This window comes from Erpetoichthys calabaricus, chromosome 17 (genome assembly GCF_900747795.2).
Source record: "Erpetoichthys calabaricus chromosome 17, fErpCal1.3, whole genome shotgun sequence".
NCBI lineage: Eukaryota > Metazoa > Chordata > Cladistia > Polypteriformes > Polypteridae > Erpetoichthys > Erpetoichthys calabaricus.
Window position 1 is genome coordinate 70,030,467 of NC_041410.2, and position 22,000 is coordinate 70,052,466.

At 33.2% G+C, this 22,000-nt stretch overlaps 1 long non-coding RNA gene across 6 annotated transcripts in view; it reads right to left on the reverse strand.

Moving 5' to 3' along the window:
* LOC127526173 (uncharacterized) overlaps positions 1-22,000 on the reverse strand; it is a 78,312-nt gene that overhangs the window by 53,664 nt on the left and 2,648 nt on the right. For 3 of the 6 annotated variants that reach the window (XR_007933797.1, XR_007933801.1, XR_007933802.1), the window contains exons 2-4: positions 9,029-9,119; positions 7,607-7,784; positions 927-1,023 (exon numbers count right to left, since the gene is read on the reverse strand). This is a non-coding gene — a long non-coding RNA (uncharacterized LOC127526173). Of the gene's footprint in view, positions 1-926; positions 1,024-7,606; positions 7,785-9,028; positions 9,120-13,132; positions 13,452-20,455; positions 21,193-22,000 lie in introns of those variants that run through there. The other 3 variants (XR_007933798.1, XR_007933799.1, XR_007933800.1) reach the window with 3 other exon arrangements.

A 22,000-nucleotide genomic window follows, 5' to 3' on the forward strand; every position in this document is an offset into this window, starting at 1 on the left:
TATTCTGAAACAAAATCCTTTGGCAGAATTAGGCATCATAACTTGGCAGCATGGCATGCCTTGTATTTAATAGCCAGGTGGCACTGCAACATATTGACGTATTTCCTGGAATTGTTAAGAGTCATTTATCCGACCAGCCAGGTACAGACAGAGTAATATGCCCATTTTTGTACAGAGATCAGGAATATTTGTGTTTCACAATTTGTTAGCTGAATTTTTTCAAAGACTTTCTTCACTATCGTAAGTATATCAAAAGCTTTGGTTTTATAAAGAAAAAAAAAACAACTTTGGATACAAGTGCTGCTGCTTGCTTTTCCCCACAGTCCTCATTAGAAAAAAGCTGCTTCCAATTAGATGCAATCCACGCGCCAAATCAATCTTTCTCTTGTGCCCTCTTTCTTTGATTACTTCTGAAAATATTTATATTTCCTAATAACTTGAATTTTGTCTTACAGCCAATGATTAAATGCAGACGAAAAGCAGTGAAAGAATAGAAAGCAAATAAATAAATAAATGCATACAAATACATAAATAAAACTGGAAAATAATAGCCACTTTACTTGGTGCCCCCCCCCCCCCCCCCCCCTATTGTACAGCAATGGAAATTTGGCAGTTTGAACTTGTAAAAATGTCAGGTTCATTTCTCTAATAAAGAAAGATTTAGTGGGGCCTCTTATGAACAAATGCAACTTTCTTTATGTATTTTGTTTCTTAGGCACTGCAAAAATAATTCCAAGAAAACATTTTTTGGTTCTATTAACTTCTTGTAGCCAGCAATGTTCAAATTACGATACTGTCAGTATACAGGCAACTGGAACTTGTAAAAAGAAGTAAATTTGTTTTGTAGATTACTTTCTTTGCTGAACCATTGAGTTATGTTGAAACAGAATTAGAATAAATGGGTAATCGCAAGAAAAAATACATACTGTCTGTGGCAGGCTTGGTAAACTCTGACTCTGGTTGCTTTCGTTTCCCAGCAGCCTGCTGAAGGAAATGGAGGATGGATGAATTAGCCAGGGCTACCTGTCACATAAAGAAAAAGAAGGAAATGGGAGCAATTAGATTCAAAAGACTTGATGAGATAAAAAAAGCCTGATCAATTAGCAATTTGTACGAAAACCAATTAACAAATGTTATCTAAGTTTGTACTTATGAATCTTTAATCAGTATGGGTGGATACATGTAATATTCTGTTTTACAAAGTCATAATATAAATTGTTGGCTCTCTGGATTTTTTAAATAAATAATTGATAAGAAACAAATTGCGTAATGTAGATACCACGGGAGAAAGCTTTCACTTTTGTGTCTCCTATGTGACAGAGATCTAATCAAGAGTTCATTTGAATTTTACAGACACAGTTGTACAGTATATGCACAATTAACATTAAAGCCTATACACTTGAAGTAAGGAAGAGATATAGAGAGAAAAGGCAGAAGATAATTATTCTCCTCTACTACAGTGTGACATCCTCAAGAGGTGACTTCTGTGAAATGAAATGAGACCCAGAGTCCCCAGGGGGAGTCCCATAGCACAGGTGGCATATTGAATAAAAGGGTTGAGCTAGTGTCTTAAATGAATTAATAAAGTAGAGGCATTAGTCCAGAAAGCACCTCTGAAGAGCAATGAAGAAAGCGAGTGGCTGTTCTCATTACAAAATTCAAGAAACACAATAAGTGTAAACAAAGTGAAGAACATTGTTGTGGGTATCTTTTAAATAAGTATTTAGAGTTAGATACCCTGAAATCTTGCAAATTTCTAGTTTTGTGTATGACAGCTCCCTATGAAAAATGTTCACATTGTGACCTTCTCAACCAGTTGTATCTCAAGCAGACTGCTGCTGTCTATCCAGCTCCTTAATGTCATCAGAGCTTTTTCAAAGAACTGTGTTCTGAGGGAGAAGTCTGCTATGTTCTGCTTTCCATATGTCAAGAATCATGTCTGCTCCTAAACCCAGCCACACCCTTCCTTGTAAGAAGCTTTTTCTCACCAAAGGCCGATTTTGATTTTTTTTTTCTCTTTGTCAGTTCTTTAATTTCTCAGGATGCCTCCTGAGCCTTGAATCTTGTGCTCATCTTTTGAACTCTGCCTCACTGGCCCTTTGTGTTGTGATTTTTCCTTTATTTTTGCACTCTGGCTTTTCTGACTATGGTTCTTCTCTCTCTTCAGTCGCCTGCCTATGTGCAGTTGGAAGCTGCCTTGAAGTTATCTCACTGTCAGACAACCTTAGCTATTTTATTCACTTTGGGATGGACTCCCTTTTACTGTTCCCGATGCTCAAATCACATAAGGGCTATTGAGTAAAGAGTAGAGTCATTCAGCATTGTGCTTAATGCACAGAATAACACCATTCTGACATACAGTAACAAAATAAAAATAATGATTTGATAATCCATTTATAAAACACCACCACTCAGAAAGGATGCATTACCAAAAGTGAACGATTTCCTGTTTTTAATACTTGAAGTGTAGTATTATCTCTATATTGTATTTACTCTCCAAAAGACAAGAATTACTGGATTTTGATGGCTTAGCTTGCAATGAGGTCCTGATACAGCAAACGTGCAAGATCTGTTCCTGTAGCTTGCATTAGATATATTAAATAAAAGTTAATAAATATATTACAGTCAAGTACAGGAGGCCTGTTAAGATTAAATCTTACATGCATTATTGTATAAGTTGAGTCACTCCCCTGACATTATCTGAGTATACAGTAGCACATACATGAATGATCAATTATTAAATAATCATCTAATGGCAACAAATAACTGACAAACTAATTTCAATAAAAATGCAACTTCCAGTTGGATTTGGTGCTTTTGAAAGGTATTTCACCATGCGACTCTTCAATTCCACCCGGGGGGGGGGGGGGGGGGGGGGGGGGGGGGGTAAACGTTAACATTATACAAAGTTATTGTCTGTTTTTACCTGCATTATTATCAATCTTTAATTTAATATTGTTTTTTTGTATCAGTATGCTGCTGCTGGAGTATGTGAATTTCTATCTATCTATCTATCTATCTATCTATCTATCTATCTATCTATCTATCTATCTATCTATCTATCTATCTATCTATCTATCTATCTATCTATCTATCTATCTATTTTAACTACCTCATTTCAGTGTTGTAAGGGCAAGAATTTAATATGTTTCCATATCATCTGTGGTAACCAATTGGAACACTGTTTACGGATATTTTCTCACAACTCCCAAGGCCCATGTTTGAGTCTTGGCCTGGTGACTTTTCACTTTACTTATTCCTACCATTTCTTTCTAGTCTTTTCCTCATACATTTTTTCACCTTTCTTCTACACACATCCACATTTGCAAAATGAATGCAATTATGTGAGTATCAATGTGTATTTAGTGTGCCTTGTGTTTATTCCTGATTTTGTTTTGAACCTGCAGCAACCAGGTTAGGATGCATATCCGGCAACACTGCAATGGAACAAGCAGATTAAGAAAAATGATAGATACATTTTCCTAGAGATCTGTATTCTTAAGTAGTATAATAAAGGCACAGCAAATAACACCATTTAATTCCAAGGTATAGGTCTTCATTACTCTTCTGTAATCCCTACATTTCCATGGATTTCCTTTTACAGTTTGAAGAAAAGCTATTAGACTAACTGCTAAATTAACATGAACCCAGTATGTGAGTGTGAACTCTGATGAACTGCTGTCCTCTTCCTGGCTGTACTGTGCCTTTCTCCTGTTGTTGGTGGGTTTGTTTCTGACTCTCAAACAGAAATTAGGGTTAGGAAATAAATAATTGCTTCTGTTACTTACTGTTTGGCCTGTTTATTTGCTTTTTACAACATATATAACATATATTGCGCATGCAAACTGAAATTATTTGGACATTTTTAGTTCTTATTTGTTTATCTGTCATTCCAATGAAGCCTGCCTCATTGGAATTTGATGGACCATCTTCTGGAATCACATTTGGCAGCTACTGTTACATTGTATTTCTATTAGATCTTTTCTAACCTAGACTAAAATGACAAAGTTCAGTCAGTCTGTAGTAACATTTCCAAGGATAGCCTTCAGCCTTGGAATGAATCTGGTAGATCCTCTTGGATTTTCTTTAGTATCATTATTCCTCCTTTGTGAAACGTGTGTAGGAAGTTAAGGTTAGACATTTGAGCACAGAAAAGCAGTCTCATGTTCTTACAAAGGTGAACAAATCTCCTTTACAGGACACCACCTCTTTTAAACTGTTCATCTTGTTTTTTGGCTTTTGGTTTTCATCTGGTTTTATGGCTCTTTCTGTGTGTTAACACACTTCTCTTTCAGACTTCTTCTCATAAAGTTTTAAAACAAAACATTATTATGATCCTCTGAATGATCTGGAAACTAGTAAAATCCTCTACCCACTTTTAAATTCATGTTTGCATTTTTTGTCACATAGTTTCATATTTTTTGCTTCGGCTCTTTCATGTTTACAAGTACTGTCTCCTTTTTTGTAAGTGCTTGTTCCATCTCTATCCAATTATGTTCAACTGCACTCTTATCTGTCCAGTGTGGCACCCAGAAGAAAACACAGTCTTTGCGTTCCAAACATGAGATATGTCCTCCTTATCTTTGACATGTTTTATTTACATAATTGTATAACTTTTTAGTTTGGAGTAGCTGCTGTGCATAATTGTTTTTTTGGCTGATTACTTTGCATTACTATGAAATATAGCATAGGTTTTGGTGTTAATTCTTCTATTTGTATTTGGCTTTAACATACAACCAAAGACTAAACATGTGTTCTTCATAATTTTGTGGTTTTCTTTGGGGAATAATCAGGTTCTTGGTTTGAAAGTTGTATTAGAGGCTTTGGTGGAAGAGTAATTAGATCCATTATTATACCACAAGTATGTGAAAAAAGCAACTAAGACCCACAGATGAAAATCATTTAATAAATGGTGTTTTTGGTTTTACTAATTTACATAACCTTAACAGTCTGGCTTATCAAGAATTCATATTTAGGAAACAAAGTAAAAAATGCTATAATAAGTATTATAATTCTAACTTGCTAATGAATAATACAGTATGCAAGTAGTAGTAAATATTCATATATTTTTAAGGATTCTAATTTTCCAGTTTTACATGGTGCATATGAAGAAGCAGCTAAACAAGCACAAATTATCACACAGAATTAATACATACTTTAGCCCTGTAGACTGTGGGTACAATTAAAAGTTAGGCTATGCATATTGTGAGGGTGACATGGTTTTTGCAATCACAATTGTAGCGTCTTTCATTCAAATCTTCCACTTTAGCACTACAGTGTAATGGTGTGTTACAGTTGAGAAGTATAAGCAACAAAATATCAGAAGCCTGGTCTGGCTTATCCAAATTTAATATACAGTGACAGTGCAAATGAACAGTGTATTTTATACTGGTATATATACAGGATATAATGTATCATCAATCCTAGGACACACTGTTCTAAAGAATTGAAAACACAGTTCCTATTGGAATATATTTTTATACTGTATATATAGTGCAATCTAATGGTGTTCCATATACTGGTATTCATACAGGATATATCATCAGTCCTTGGACACACTTTTGTGAAGAACTGAAAACACAGTTCGATTGGAATAGACGTATATTCTGTATAAATAATATTTTAATAAAGAGTGGGGTGTTTCACTAGGAATGGAATAGTGACGTAGAGGTTAGTGCAGCTGCCATAGAGTTTATATTGTGTGCATGTAAGTTTGCTCCATCTTTGTCTGCATGGGTTTTCCCATGGGACTTAGGTTTTCTTGCTGTATTTCAAAGATGTGTGGTATAGGTTGATTGAGAAATTTAAAGTAACCTGGTATGGGAATACATCCATAAATGCTCCCTGAAGATGGATTGGTTCCCTATCCTTCTGTATTTGTGATGCTGGAAAAAACAGATTTCAGCTTCCTTCAGCCTTGTGGATTCAGTAATGGGTGGATGAATGTTTCACTGATCATGTATGAATTTGCCTTAACGCAGTATTTGTACAAAGCTATATATCCAAGAAAAATGCATTACGGAAATGTGCCAATTTTAGAACCCATATGTTCTTGTTATCCATATATAACTACTGTAATAGTATGTATTTACCTGGCTGCACTATTTTTTATCAGATGTTCTTTTGAGAGATTTACCAACACGCCAAGATTTAAAAACATATTAACCTCATTTGACATAACTGCAAACCTAGCCTTATCTAAAATGTTTATGGAATCCTCCAGCAGTATGAACAAGTTACAGATTTCAAAGATTGTGCTGATTCTTAGCATAGATCAAAACAAAAAGATAAGATAGCAATAATAAATTAGGGCTAAACAAATGGAGAAGCAGGTACAGTAAAGAATACTTATCTCCTTCAAGTGTTTTATTGCATATTATTTGGTGTTACAATTTAATCTTTTGTATTTTGTGAATTTCCCCTTGGGATTAATAAAGTATCTATCTATCTATCTATCTATCTATCTATCTATCTATCTATCTATCTATCTATCTATCTATCTATCTATCTATCTATCTATCTATCTATCTATCTATCTATCTATCTATCTATCTATCTATCTGCAGTACTATATAGTGCACAGCATTAATAACAATAATAATAATACATTCAGTAATTTCTTTTAGAACAAATTAACGTATTTGTACAAAACTGCATGGAATTAGAATGATTGTTTCTTGTACTTGATTTGATCATTACTAACAGAAAATTTAAAAATAGGGGAGGGTGTAATTTCTCAAAATATAGTTTCTTGTGGGTGTCAGGAGGTTTGCTAATAATCTATATGCAGTTTAATCATCATATGATGACATACAAAGGACCCAAAAAATATTTGCTAAAGCTGCTGTACATTGGTATGTTCAATACACATTTCACCTTTTCTAAAGGAAAAATATATGTGAAAGATTAAATAATTCCTTGTTCTTTTTTCCTTTCACCTAACACTCCAAGGAAGGGAATGCAACATTGTACAATGGAGTAGGGTTTCCCAAAATTTGGTTTCATTTGATTAAATGTCTAATGACCCTGATTGTCTGATAACTAAGCATTTGCCTGTAATTTATCTTGTGGCTGAGTATAAATTTACAGCAAAGCAGTGCTTTCCCAACACTGACAAGACCTATTAATCTTCTTCAGACACATTTCAATAGATGGCTACATCTGCACTGTGTGACGCCTAATGTCTCAACTCCCTGACGTGCAGGGAAACTGAGAAACTGGATTCAGGATTTGTGTGTTCTGTCAGTATACTTGAAAATAACCATGATAATAATACATACATTTTAAAGCTATGGTCACCACGTGGATTATACCAATTAATTAAAATTACAGCATAAAACATTCGAAGCTTGTAATTCACGCATCACTTTTTGTAATTTGCAGTGATGTTGACTTTTGAAAAATGAATATGTCTTTGAAATAACTTATGCTTATACTAGTATAGGTTACAGAATTTTATATGTGGCTACACTAAAAGTTGTGTATTTGGCCACCATCTTATTAAATAATTAATGCATTATCTGATATGACTGCATGCTTTATAATGACATTGACAGGCAATTGTTTTCATTGTAGGCTTTAAAGAAGATAAACACTAAACACTTACTGTACTTCAGCATAGTGCTTCACTACCAAATCACTTGGAGTCACCCTGGTTCTTCATGTTCCGTTCTCCAGAAGAGGAAGTGTAACCCATGTGCAGTCCTGAGCAAGCTGTGTCTGAAGGCTTCATTCCAACAAAGCTCTTATTCAGCATGTAATTAGTTTCTCTCATTGTTATTGTGCTTAAAAAAGAAAGTCTCTAGTTTACCGATACATTTTACCTCACACTCACATCTTTCTTAGTTTATCATAATCTATGTAATTGGTAAAATCAATTTGGAAAGGATGAACAATATCAGGTCATCTGTTCGAGATACATATACTGTAGTGAGACTATACATATCAGTATGATATGAAACCAAAACACAGAACTCGGAATTCAGTATTTTTTACATTCCAAGCAGGTAGCAGAGACAGTTGAATAATCTATTTAAGCGCACATTTAAATTCAAAGCACCAATTAGACTTTGAATAAGACATCTTTCAGAATTAGAACAAGCAAACTCAGTTGCTTTCACTGACAGGAATTGTGAATGTTTTATTCAGTGCCTCAGACATATAAAATCTGGAAATTTAAATAAGTAAAAAAAAAAAATTCTCTTGTCCGCCTTGTACTATGGACTTCAGAGTATTATGTGTGGTTTGAGAGAATACAAACTGAAATCCCAGCACAGCCATTCGTGTCCTGTGTGTCCTTGAGCAAAGTCAACGAATCTCCTTATGTACTGTATGTTTAGACCTTCAATCAATTATGTAGTATGTTTCTAAGCTTTTTCCAATTCAAATTTACCATACATCATTTACTTGTTTTGTGATTAGTAATTCTAACATCTTTTTAGTGTTATGCATGAGATTTGAAAATGAAACTAGATACACTTCACAAATTGTTTGCGCTAAGAAAATGCATAGATTTTGGGTTTTGGTTAGTTAGAAAATATTGAAAGAGGTCAAAATTTCCTTGTTAATATTCTAAACTGCTTTAAAAATAAGAATACCAATGTTTTAACCTCATATATAAAGAAATAAATGTATCTAAACAAGATTCCATTTTTATATCCAAACTCCATGCATGACCACAAACAATTAACTGAACCTGTCTATTTTAAAAGCTAAGGACTTTTCAGTTGCAATCATTTGGAAAAACACTAATTATTAAAATTACAAACTTCAAAATGTATCTAATATATAGTTCCATTTCTTAAAACTTAGATATTCCTTTTCTGGGCTCATGCACCATCACCCCATTTTTAAACTCGCTTAATTCTGTTCAGGGATGCAAGGGTAGTCACTTCATATTGGATGTTTTGGACAGAAGACATTCAAACACGCACCCATACTGGTTCATATTGGAACAGTTTAGAGCGGCAAGTAAACCTAACAAGCTGTCTGCTTGAGATGTATGAGAAAAACTTGAAGAAAAACTCACACAGACATTGGCAGTAACTGAGCTGAGATCCGAAGCCAGTCTCCTCGATTTGTGATGCAACAGCCTTTAATTCCTTGCACTGACATATCACCTGGAGGAGGTATTAAATTTAGAATTATATATATTTATATATATATAAGACAAACATACATAAATGCATACAGTTTCAAATATGCTTAATAAAATTCAAGTTTGCATGGGGTCTATCTCAGAAGCACTGTCCTGGTCAAGATGCCAATCCATTGCAGTGCCCCCACAGGTACACAACCGTATTTACTCACACTGCGTTTAATGTAATGTCACCAAATAAACAGAGCTGTACATCTTTGTGGATACAGGAGGAAACACAGAGAGCCCACAGGAAAACCCGCACAGACACTGAGATGACGTGAGAACTCCATACAGACAAAGACAAGAAATGGAAATTAAACCACTGGAGCTATAAGGCAGCAGTGCTTATTACTGTGCCTTCTTTATAATACAATTACACATAAGAATATGCTGCAACTTCTCTTGAGTATCCAATACTTTTTTTGCAATGTATAGCAAGAAGACAAAGCAAAAGTATATACTATGTAATAAAAATGATCTTAGAGTGTCAAGACTGTTAAATATTGGAAATGTAACAGGGATGTTTGCAGAGACATATATGAAAACGTTCCCAGTACTGAAAATTAATTTCAAGATGCACTTATTCCCCTCTTGAAAAGTTGCATTGGGTCAAACACAGTTCCCAGATCCCACCAAAAACTGTCGTGTATCCCACCACTAAAATGCAGGCCTTGGTATACCACTGCCTGTTCGGTTTTGGATTATTCTGTCATTAAGACCTGCATGACATTAAATTCTAGAAGTTTCTGCACATTTTAGAAAAAAATAAGTTTTATTTTAGGAAATCACCAAAGTACTTTTCAATGACCTTAAATTATACTAGATAAAGACTGTTTATACCTTACAAGCTCTGTGCAGTAGGTACAAATAGAGAATAATATATTTCACTGCTTTCTGTATTATAGTGTTGTAAATTGTAATACTGCCATATTTTTATCAAAGTGCTGCTCTTGCTTAAGAGGTAAAGGTATATAAAGTTTTCTATCAAAGCTAAGAACCCTTATAATGTATAAGGTGTTGGACTTTAGTGACTTCTTTTCAGAAAAGAAGCATGTTTATGACCTTTAACCAAGCATACCACAGTATTAATAATCATGATAAAACTTATATAAAATGCATTTTTTCCTTATAGCTTTGGATTCCGTGGGATTCAATCCCTGTCTTCATGTTTTGATTTTATACAAGCCTTTTGCAATTTTGAATTAGCCCAGTGGAGGTGGTCGTGTGAGTGTACACCATGGGCTCGGTTTCTGCCTTGTGACCAATGCCATGTGGACACTCTTCAGCTCCACTTGACCTTGAATTGTATTAAATGGGTTCATGAAATGGATGAAAATAATCATTTTCTTGATTGTCTTTTACTTTAGTTGTAGAATTGAAAATAGTAGTATCTCCTTTTCATTTTCACATTCAATTGTTTTGGACCACAGCAGGCAGCGAGGTTACAAACCTATGCAGAAACAAGCATATTAGTTAAACAACTTTGAAAAAATTCAAATAAAATAATAAAAAAAATTGTCTCAATACATTGTTTGGATTAGCTATTTCTTCTCAAAACCAATAGCAATTCCCTTTTCCTTAATATTACTTTGTATTTAACTAATCTTCAGCCTGTATTTAAATACTACTTAAAAATGTTTAAGGATTGTTTATCTATGATAAAAAAACTTAATTGTCAGACTGTTTCTTTTAAAAAATTAAATCTAGAGTAAAATAGTTATGACATAAAGATATTTTTGTTTAGTGTTTCCAGTTTAAAAATAATATGTTAGAATAATTTTGATATTGGAAATGATTTTGTCTCAGAATTGCTTTTTTACAATAGATTATTACTATGCGAGTGTGTGTGTTTTTATATAGGGACACGCAAGAGAAAAATGCTTTTTTCCCATAGTAAAGACTCTAGGTGGAGGAGACGGCTTGCATCAGCCTAAAGACAAATCATTGAAACAAATTAATCCTTCGCCGTTTAAATTGACACTGTAATCCATCACCGGTGAATCGAACTCTGCGAGCTTTCTTGAGTCTGCTGCCGTGTTAGATTGGCCCTGGGGGCACACAGACTTTGAGGAGAAGGAAGGTCTAACCAACACTTTTACATTAGCACAAGATTCCCTTAAAGATGCAGCGTCTGCTTTCCAAAATCCATTTTGAATTTTTTTCTTCTTTAGATTCAATTTTTTTGTTTGATAGATTAATTACAAATGAACCATATCGTAAGATGATTTAATAAGACTAAATACTATACAATATATATTGCTGTGTTTCCAAAAAAGCATGCCACTAAAATTATTAAAAGTTATGTATTAACTTGAGAAAGATATTAACAACATATCTGCTATTTTGTTCCTGGTGAAACATAGCACAATATTTGTCAATTGAACATCATTTTACAAAATTAAAACATGATCCGTCACTCATAAGTAAGTGTTTCAGGTTTCTTAACCTTAGTCCTATGACTAGTGAAACAGATCTGCTATCAGGCTGAAGAGATATGCATATGTCAAAATAAAAATCTTATGCAGCAGTGTTTTGGAAAGTTGAGTTTTAAGTGTTAACAGATTACAAGCTACATAATCACTCAAGTGCAGTATTTCTAAAGAGGAGAATGTCCTATCTGTTTCAGCATTTTTATACTTAAGTATATGAGATAGGAGTTACCCTTTAAATAAATAAAACCCATTCTTCATGGTAATTTCTGCAAAGTTTATATGTAAACATTTATAATGGAGTTTATTTTTGTAAATGGATCTTTATTGATGGTGCTTATTATGCAGAAAGTCTGCGCTTCAGACAAGAGAGCATCCTACATGTCTGAGCCTTGCACTACAGTGGCATCTCTGCTTTGAAGGCATGTAAGCAGTTTAGTTTTTTTTTTTCTTTTTTTTTTTGCAGTTTGCTTGTTCAAGCATACTGAAATGTTGGTATGTAAAACATATAATAATAATAATTTTATACAATGAAATGAAAATCCAGCACAGTCACAATAATGACAGCTTATAAAACATTTTGAAATATGTAGTGACTTAGTCTGAAAAATCTGAAATTCTAAAGTTTAGTATACTGTATATCAGAATATTATTAAGGTTTTAACAATCACAGATTTGCTAAATGTTTGCTTACTTGTGCCAAATACCCTTTTACCATTAAAATATAATTTAATGCCATGTTCCTAAAGAGGGAAAATGAGTATTTGTTTTTGCTATATGTCATGAACTTCCAAGACTTAAACTGTTTTTCATATGTCGGTGCATGCATTTCATACATTAGAATGTGTACACTTGGATATTAACTTTTTGTATACTATGAATTTATCCATCCATTTATTTGAATGTGTGCAATTGGACATTACTTTTCTGCATACTATTAATGTATCCATCCATCTATTAGGCGTCTTTGCGTTTTCCTGTACAGTATCATGAAAATCTGGAACCTAACCTTAGAGACAATGGGTACAAGGCAGAAACCAGTCCTCAATCCAATGCCAATTCATCACAGGACACAGTAATATAAACACACCCACACTCATTCACCCGTAGCCAATAAATAATAAAAACATAATTTTGTAATATACAGTAGAAGGAAATATGAGTACAGGAATGAAACCCAGTCAGACATTTTGGTAAACCTCAAACTCAGTACTGATAGTATACTTGCTAGGAATCAAATGTAACTCACATTTGAGTATTGTGATTAATTTTTAATTTTCCCTACCAATTCTTCAATATCATATATCTTTATGTAGGAGAGGGTGCAGATTGAATCATATTTCTGAATAAACAATTATGAATGAAAAAATATTTGGCAGTATCTAGTGCAGCTCAATCAAAATGAGACAGAATACAAAATAGAAAAAGGCACAAGTTGGCCACAAAACTATTAGTTAAAACTTTAGAATGTCATTTAAAGTAAAATGTATATCATGAAAGAAAAATAAGCTGTCATTATACATATACAGAAGAAGGAAATCTACACTGTGCATTACAAATGTACCTTAGTGTAATTGGTATTGTTATTCCCATTGTAGATCTATGTTTTGTTTTCATTAATGATGTCTTCTGATATGTTGAGAATCTTCTGCAGACACAGCAGACATCCAGTTTCTATCTGCCAGTGCACTGCACTTTCACTCCTATATTACTGGCACTTTCACTCTTATATTACTGGCATCAGTAATGGGCATGAAAGCTGTTTTGATCTTGCTTTATGATGTTAGCTTTGTTTCTCACTCCATAAGGTTTTGCTACACTGCTTTTGTTCTCATTAGTGGTATAGTGTCATTGTCAATTTCTTAGACAAGAATAGATGAATCCTGAAAGAAAGAAAGAAAGAAAGAAAGAAAGAAAGAAAGAAAGAAAGAAAGAAAGAAAGAAAGAAAGAAAGAAAGAAAGAAAGAAAGAAAGAAAGAAAGTTATATTAAATGATATGGCCTTGCCTATTTCAGTCCATGACCATAGCCCCAGCAGAGGCAATGCAAGTCAGAGTCCAAAAAAATGCAGATCAAAGAAGAATATCATCAAAAACAACACCATGTGTTGTAATGAACAAAGAACTTGTGACAATCATGCAAAACAATGCACATGCTTATCATAGTACAAATTGCATACTGTGGGCAGACTGTGAGGTGTGACTACCACAAAATCTGGCAGTACTGATGTACTTGGTGGAGCAGTGGTACTACATGAAAGAAACAAACTACAAAGTGATCTATAATAAATTACTTATCTTTTCATCCAACTTGATTCTGAATCCAGCTTCCTGGTGCAAGAGCGAACACTTAGACAAATGCCCACCCTCATGTATTCTGGGACGATTTACAATAGCCAACCATGCAAACATCCAAATATCTGGAATGCAAGAGAAAATTGGAGAATACCCCCGTATGGACACAAAGAGAATTTGAAAACTCTACTTTGGTAGTGACTGGAACCAGATTTAAACCTAAACATTTGGAGTTATAGTGCAGCAGGGCTAACAATACATAGCTGGTATAAGGAAATATGGTGGTATGGAGGTTAGTGATTTTGACTCACAAATCTAAATTAAGTAATATTCCTGATCTATTCAGTGCCTATATAAACTCTGACTGCTCACCCTGGTTTTGTGTCCCGCTCTCTGAATTTCCTGCAGACCGCCTTGGTTTTGCAGTAAATTGGCCAAATGAGTTATGAGGGACTGACCCCCTGTCTGTCCCAGGCTGTTTCTTTTTTTTTGCTCCATTCCCCAAAATCTAGGAAATTGATTAAGATTAAGTAAGTATATTTAACATTTATAAAAGCAAAAAGAAATTAATATTAAAGTTATTACAAAAAAACAACTTTTTGCCGCATAGAATATCTATGACATTTTTATGACTCTGTTGCTCTGTCAGGAATAAGCATTTGTAATTTGGTTTTCTTTTTAAGCTTGGGTATTATTGCTACCTTACAGGACTTGACCTATTGGTTGATTCCTAATTGTGGTGGTTTCTGTGTGAATGTGAAATATTCAGATTTTTTTACCTCTGTGCACAATTTGAAGACTTGTTTTTTAGTGCATTGACAGCATTAGGTTGGCTTGATACGAGTGAAAATGGAGTGTTTATATCAGTGTATACTGAAACTGACTGGCGTCATGTCAGGTTTGTTCCTCCTGTCATACACCTGGGATATACTTCAGCACCACATAATCCTGTACCAGATAAATACATTTCAAAAATGGATGGACACACGTATTATGCATTAATTTTAAGGAAAACTATCAAAGTGCCTGAAATGTAATTTTCAATAATTTTATATTAGCATTTTTAAAAATACTCAACAACTTTGAGACTTATTGCACGTGAATAGTTCAGAAGCAGGAACTATCAAATACATCAGGCATAATAAAACTCCACAGTTATTAAATTAGAAATCAAAAAAGTTAGGCAATCCAGTTTGTTTTTTACTGATATTTTTGTGAACACGGTAAATAGGAATCAAGCAGCATACAAGGGCTATCCCTCCATTTTTGGAACTTGCTTGATCAAAGTTTAGAATCAAATGATATGCAGCAGTTTGGGACACAAGACAATACATACCAGGTCACGTTCATGCCCACATCTATGTTCCCTGAGCTAATTTAAAGCCAACAATTATCTATTATACAGACCTATGGGTTGTGAAAGGAAAGTCTGAGTATAAAAGAGAAAAACTCACGCAAACACAGAGAGAACGTGCCGACAAAAGCAACAATTGGGATGGAATTAGTAACTAGTGTCTTGAAGCTGTGAGGCAGCAGTAATGACCAGTCTTCATCTACTCTATAGAAGATATGTAATATGTAATAAATGAATTGTATAACAACTAAGTAAATGTTATTAGGGATCTATCTATCTATCTATCTATCTATCTATCTATCTATCTATCTATCTATCTATCTATCTATCTATCTATCTATCTATCTATCTATCTATCTATCTATCTATCTATCTATGGCAGTTTTAATTCCTTCTTTTGTGCATTTATAGTCAATTGGAATACAGAGGATAGAATAAAGCATGTATGTAATGATACAGTATTTTACAGATTCACCTTGTTTTAAATTATTGCTTACATTCATTAATGTGTTTGCTTGTACAAATAATGGATTGCAGGATGGCAGAATCTTTAATATTTTTTTTTGGTAAAGATTTTGAAATGGTGAAGTTAATCAATAATAGTGAATATATCCTTTCTTATAAGAACAGATTCCACCTTCTCATTAAAAATGAGTTAAAACCTGTAGTATTTCAGGACAGAAAACATAGGCTCAATAAAGTGTGAATGTGTACTATTTACTTTAAACTCGGGCTTGTGAAGAACATAATTTTTGGCAAAAAAAAAAAAATAAGATTCGATATTTTTTTAATGAAAGTATGAGCTGAAAGAAGCCAGTAATCTTTTCAGCTGCAATGTTCACTCTTTTCTTTGACCCTGCCACCCTTGAAATCAGAAAAATGCCACGCCAGAGGGTTGTAACTTTAGAGGCTTTCAGGCTATGCACAATAATTGGATGGTCCCCATGTACATGAGCATTAAATATCTCTCTTCTGAACAAAATAGCAGAAAACTCTCATTTAATTAGCAAGAGTTATGTAGTCGGACATAAGAAACAATCAGATATCTTCTGTCAACAAGAAATTAGCTGATTATAAGTGCATTGCTTAGACGAACTGTTTAAATGCTAAAAGTGAAATAAAGCAAAGAACAAAAATAGTTATGAGTGATAAACCTGTAAAGACAGTCACCTCTCAAATCAGTTTTTCACCAACAATCTCAAAACTACAAAATTGCAGCACTCTCTGTAATTACATTTTCCACAATAATGCACCTCCCAGACACATAAGACATGTGCAGTAATAGGTAAAACATTTTAACAATTATAAGACATGCAATGAATAGTAATTACTTTGGCTGATCTGGTTCAGACAGTTACCACATCTCTAGTTGAAATTTTTTTCTAACTACCAATTTCAAAGATTACCTTATTTTTATAAATAGGTGTGATTTTTAATGAAGTCTTTCTATACAACTTAGAGACATCCTTCAAATAAAATATGTTGGCTTTTATCATACATATTATACATATATATATCTATACATTGGTGAATTTTTTAGCCTGCTTTTTCTACTAGAGGATCGTAGGGATTCCGTCCATCCTTCCATTGTCTGACTGTCTTAATTGACTTATTGAGTCACCAAGGGTCAAAGCCGACTCCCACAGCATCATGTACAAGGCAGGAATCAATGCTCATTACGGTGCTAGTTCATTACAAGGCATAACCACACACACACACACACAAACACACACACACACATCCACACTTATTCAAACAACGTCAATTACAAGTTACCAGGTCATAGCTAACACTTGTAGAGAAGACAAAAAAAAAAAAAAACACAGTTCTGGGGAAGCATTTAAGCCCTGGGAAACTTTACAAACACCACATAGTGAGCATCCTACTCAGGCTGCTAAGAATAATTCAATTGCATAAGCCCAAATATATTGGAAGGAGCAAAAAATATACTTTATAGATTCATCTTGATTGAAAAAATAAAAAAATAAAATCCACCAATCACCGATTTCATGTTTCTTAAACCTGTAGCAAGCATTGCTCTGGGGACATTCTGCATAACCCTCTCCAACAAAGTGTTCTCATTTAGTTCCTGCTGCATCACTGCTTATAGTTTAGGAGTTGCATCTCAGAACTACCAGCCCCGTCGCAGGTGTGTGCTTTTACCTTTGCATGCAGAAATGCACTTTGCATCACCTATTGGGAAAATCGTGATAGGCTTTTCTTTGGCACCAGTGAATCAAGTACACAGTAAAAAAGGATACCAATAGAAATTCTAAAGAAAATGGCTATTTTAGTATTTTATTGTGGACTTTAAAATATATTAATCTGTGCAAGGGATTTTTTTTTCACAATGACCTTTTCGTATATTTCTAAAAACAGCTTTCTGTTCATTTACTGATTTGTTTTGTTTCTGCATTACAATAAACATTCTTATACTCAATGATGACCAAACTAAACCTGTTTAGCTTCCAGTGGTTTAGATGTCTGTTTCACATGTGTCTAAGAAAATTACATGGAGAAGAGATTTTACTATACTGGAGATCTAAGGAAGTGGAAAAATTGCTTTAGTGACGATAACAACAAGAAGTAGAAAATATCAGCTAAGAAAACCTTTTGTTTTTTCTTCTAATTGCTAATAAAAATGATCTGATATAATTGTGTATTATCTGATTATCCAGAATATCTCCTATAAAATTAAACCAGACAGCTCGTCATATATAATATAATATAGATAGATAGATAGATAGATAGATAGATAGATAGATAGATAGATAGATAGATAGATAGATAGATAGATAGATAGATAGATAGATAGATAGATAGATAGATAATTTTCCATTAGGAAACTGAAACAATACGAAATAACATTCTCAAATTTAACTGATATGCGTTTTAAATACATCCACACAAGTCAGTTAGCGGTGATGTATTTACAAAGTCATAGTAACCAGGAATTTTCATGAGGAATACATGTCTAATACACATTCAAATGTTTTTGCCAGAAATATTTGAATTATATTGTGAAAAAAATTACCTTTATACATATTTTAGCATGCACTTGATATTTATCTTTACAAATATATTACGTAATGTATGCAAGTGTAATTTTACATTTGAAATGTAATTTACTTAAACACATGTATAATACACCTGCACTACCAAGGTAAATTAATTTGTATGAAATTATGACAATTCATTGCATGTTCTACAGTTCAAAATGTAACTATTGCAAACCTAGTGAACATCTTTCAACAGACTAAAGAAAATTTGTTGCCAGCTTTTTTAGTGATGTTCCCAGTTCTAAAGTATGTTGGGGGAAAAAATATTTCATATGTCATCTAGTTCCTTCATATTTATATATTTGTATTAAGAAATAATGCTTAATATCTAGTTTAGTGTACATTTTTATGTGCGAGAATGTTACATTTGTGAAGATAAAAGTACAAATTAGTCTGTTTAAACTCTAGTGAAAAAATTAATATGACTGGCATTTCAAAAATAATAATTGTTGCTGAATTGTGAGATAAAGTTTTTACAATATATATGATAAAGATATATAAGCATTCACACAGCCATGGACCTGAAGAAAAATAAACAGATTGAGAGAGATGAACAATGGTTTGTAGTATTTATGCTACTCCAGCACAGCTCCTTCTATTGTTAAACCATTAAACTTTTTATTCACTGTATATGACATAAAACATATTTCAAATAGGCTACAGTTGAATATGATAATATTAGTAGTGCAAAAAGATACTTTGATATAAATGTATAAAATAATTATAAATTAATAGCACATTTTTTATATAACAACAATGAGGAATGCATCCTCAGAACACTAAAAAATGAAACTGCAATTTCAATTGAGCTATTGGTAGACATTCTTTAAATTATCATTTGAGATTTAATATTCTGTATATACAGACTACACAATATCCATAATAAAATATCTATCTATCTATCTATCTATCTATCTATCTATCTATCTATCTATCTATCTATCTATCTATCTATCTATCTATCCTAAGGGACTCTATATTATCACACATTCACTGAAAAGTAAAAATAACAGTCATTTATGACAGAAATGCAATTTTGTTTACAAAAAACAATTTTCTTTTAGCGATTAAGTTTGCAAGACAGACTTTATAAGGTCCTCAAGAAGAGTGAAATGCTGCTGTAATTCAATGAAACTGTGGAATTAAAAAGTAATTTATATTCAACCTACTAATAAATATAAAAACATTTATGAATCACTATGCTTATTTTTTTTAAATTATAATTCCTTTGGATTTTATAATTATAACAGTGAATTTCTAGCAAGCTGTTTACAACCATAGTAGGCATTTTAAAAGTTAAAAAAGACTGTCCGCGTGTAATGTTTGTGCTGTACATTTTGGAAATTATTTAGCTGTGCTTGAGTAACTTACGTCTCATTTGCTTTAAAGTGCCAACCTAATTTGGCTCGTATAATGCTTTTATCTTTATATAAGAATTAGCAAAGCGAGTTGCTAACTATACGTTTGTCATCCTTTTACTTTTGTAATAGATAGATAGATAGATAGATAGATAGATAGATAGATAGATAGATAGATAGATAGATAGATAGATAGATAGATAGATAGATAGATAGATAGATAGATAGAGAAAGTGATTTATGTTAGCTTTTTGAAAAAAAAAAGTTTCACTTTATCTATTTAGATTTCTGCATTTCCGACTCAATCAGTCTCTTAAAGTTAATTAGCCTGGTTAACCTTTGCTCAGTGCTGGGTCTATGGGGTTAATCGGGGTAGAATCTTCCTGACCCGAGGTCAGAGTTTCTGATGCCCCCATCCTCAGTGGACTGCGGCAGGTCTGAGTTAAGATTAAAGTGAAATAAATGAAAGAGATTTTAAATGTCCAGACGATTGTACCCCCAGATTATCATCTTGTCAGCTAAAAGCACAGAATTCACTTTTCATGACGGTCAGTTTAAGTTCGATATGCGTGGTTTATCAATATTTGCTTCTTGCAAAGCACCTATCTATTTATCTGAATAGATAGATAGATAGATAGATAGATAGATAGATAGATAGATAGATAGATAGATAGATAGATAGATAGATAGATAGATAGATAGGTTCAGCTTTTATTGGGGGTTTTCAAAGAAAGAGCGTCAATTACATTACATTTTTGTTTTTAAAACCAGCCTAATATACATACACGCACGCACACAAAAAGACACACACACTTATACTTACTTATCTTTCTGTGGTAAGTTATGTTTCGTTTCTCATAGCTCCGATCCGTAATACGTTTTTTCTGTCCTTTCTTTGTCTAACGTGTTGCTACTTTTATGTAAAAAAATATTCTTCTCTGTGCCGATTTTTCCTTTACATATACAGCACTGTATATATTCTATCTAATGTTTCCATTCCACACAACAGATAAAATATTTACGTTTTCATAATGCTTCATATATACTCAAAATGTCCGTTTGTTTCGAGCGTAAGTTGGTACCATTTCAGTTGTTTAGGAGTTCGTCAGATCCGGTAATGTTTGCAAAGACTAAGCGGGCATTATCGTCCTTATACTCCCATCAGCTGGGCTCCTAATCACTGTGTATCGATTCTCCTAACTCTTCTTATCCCGCTGAAGACACATCTTAAAACACTACAGTTCAGTGTGTGCTCTTTGCTTTACAAGCAACAATAAAGTGATTTGCCCCTTTCTCTCTGCGTTTAGAGCAAGAAAAAATCGTTAAAGTTCCCGCTATTTGTGTGTGATCAGTAAATATTTAGTGTGGTGACATCCTCGCTTTCGTCCGAATCGATAAAGATCCTTATAGGAGGTGGGCTGGTGTGTATTAGTGTATGACTTTATGATGGGGTCTCACTGGGTTTAGTTTAGAGTTACTCTTCTGTAAATTAATATACTTTCAATGTCAGGGGTGTTTCCTGTAATAATAATAATAATTATTATTATTATTGTTATTATTATTATTGATATTATTATTATTACCAGTACTTGTAGTGTTTAGTAGTAACAATATGATTTTGATTATGTTTAGTTCATCTACAGATATATTTATTCTTCTCGGTGCGACACCCAAACGATAAATTGAGAGAATATTTTGTTTATGTATGGAAGTTAACATTGATTAATTAATACATAGCTGGAAATAAATAACGTAACTTCGTACACTCCTTTTTTCGGGAAAACAAACTTTCACATTCCGCTGAGGTATACTTGTTCTGTCTGCTATTTTTGCATTCATAAGGACTGGCGTTTTTAATTAATTGTCATTCTTGTTGCTGACATAATCTTTTTCGTCATAAACCTACAATTAATAATAATGAAATAAATATAATTGTCTGTACTGTTGACATTAATAACACTGACATAAGTATAAAAAAGATAACGGTATCAATACTTGGGAGTACAGCGACCTTTTCAGGACTTACCTGAGAGCTGAATAAACCTATTCCAGATTTACAGGAGCTATCACATATTGCGTTGTAATTGTGAATATTGCGTATCCAACATCATGCATGTTTAAAAATGTTTTTAATACATGGCCTATATTAAAACCAACTTTGCCATTTATATTACACTTTGTAGTGTTTTATTGGGATATGTGAGAGTGAAATTGAGATTCTGGTAAAAAGTGACCAGAGAAATTAGTGAATTATATGTATTTGCCAGCCTTTCAGGTACCTACACTATTTGCATAAGCAGAAAATTTGGGAAGTCTATTTGTCTTGAAGATGTATTTGTTAGTATTTAGCATCAATTGAAGCAGAAAA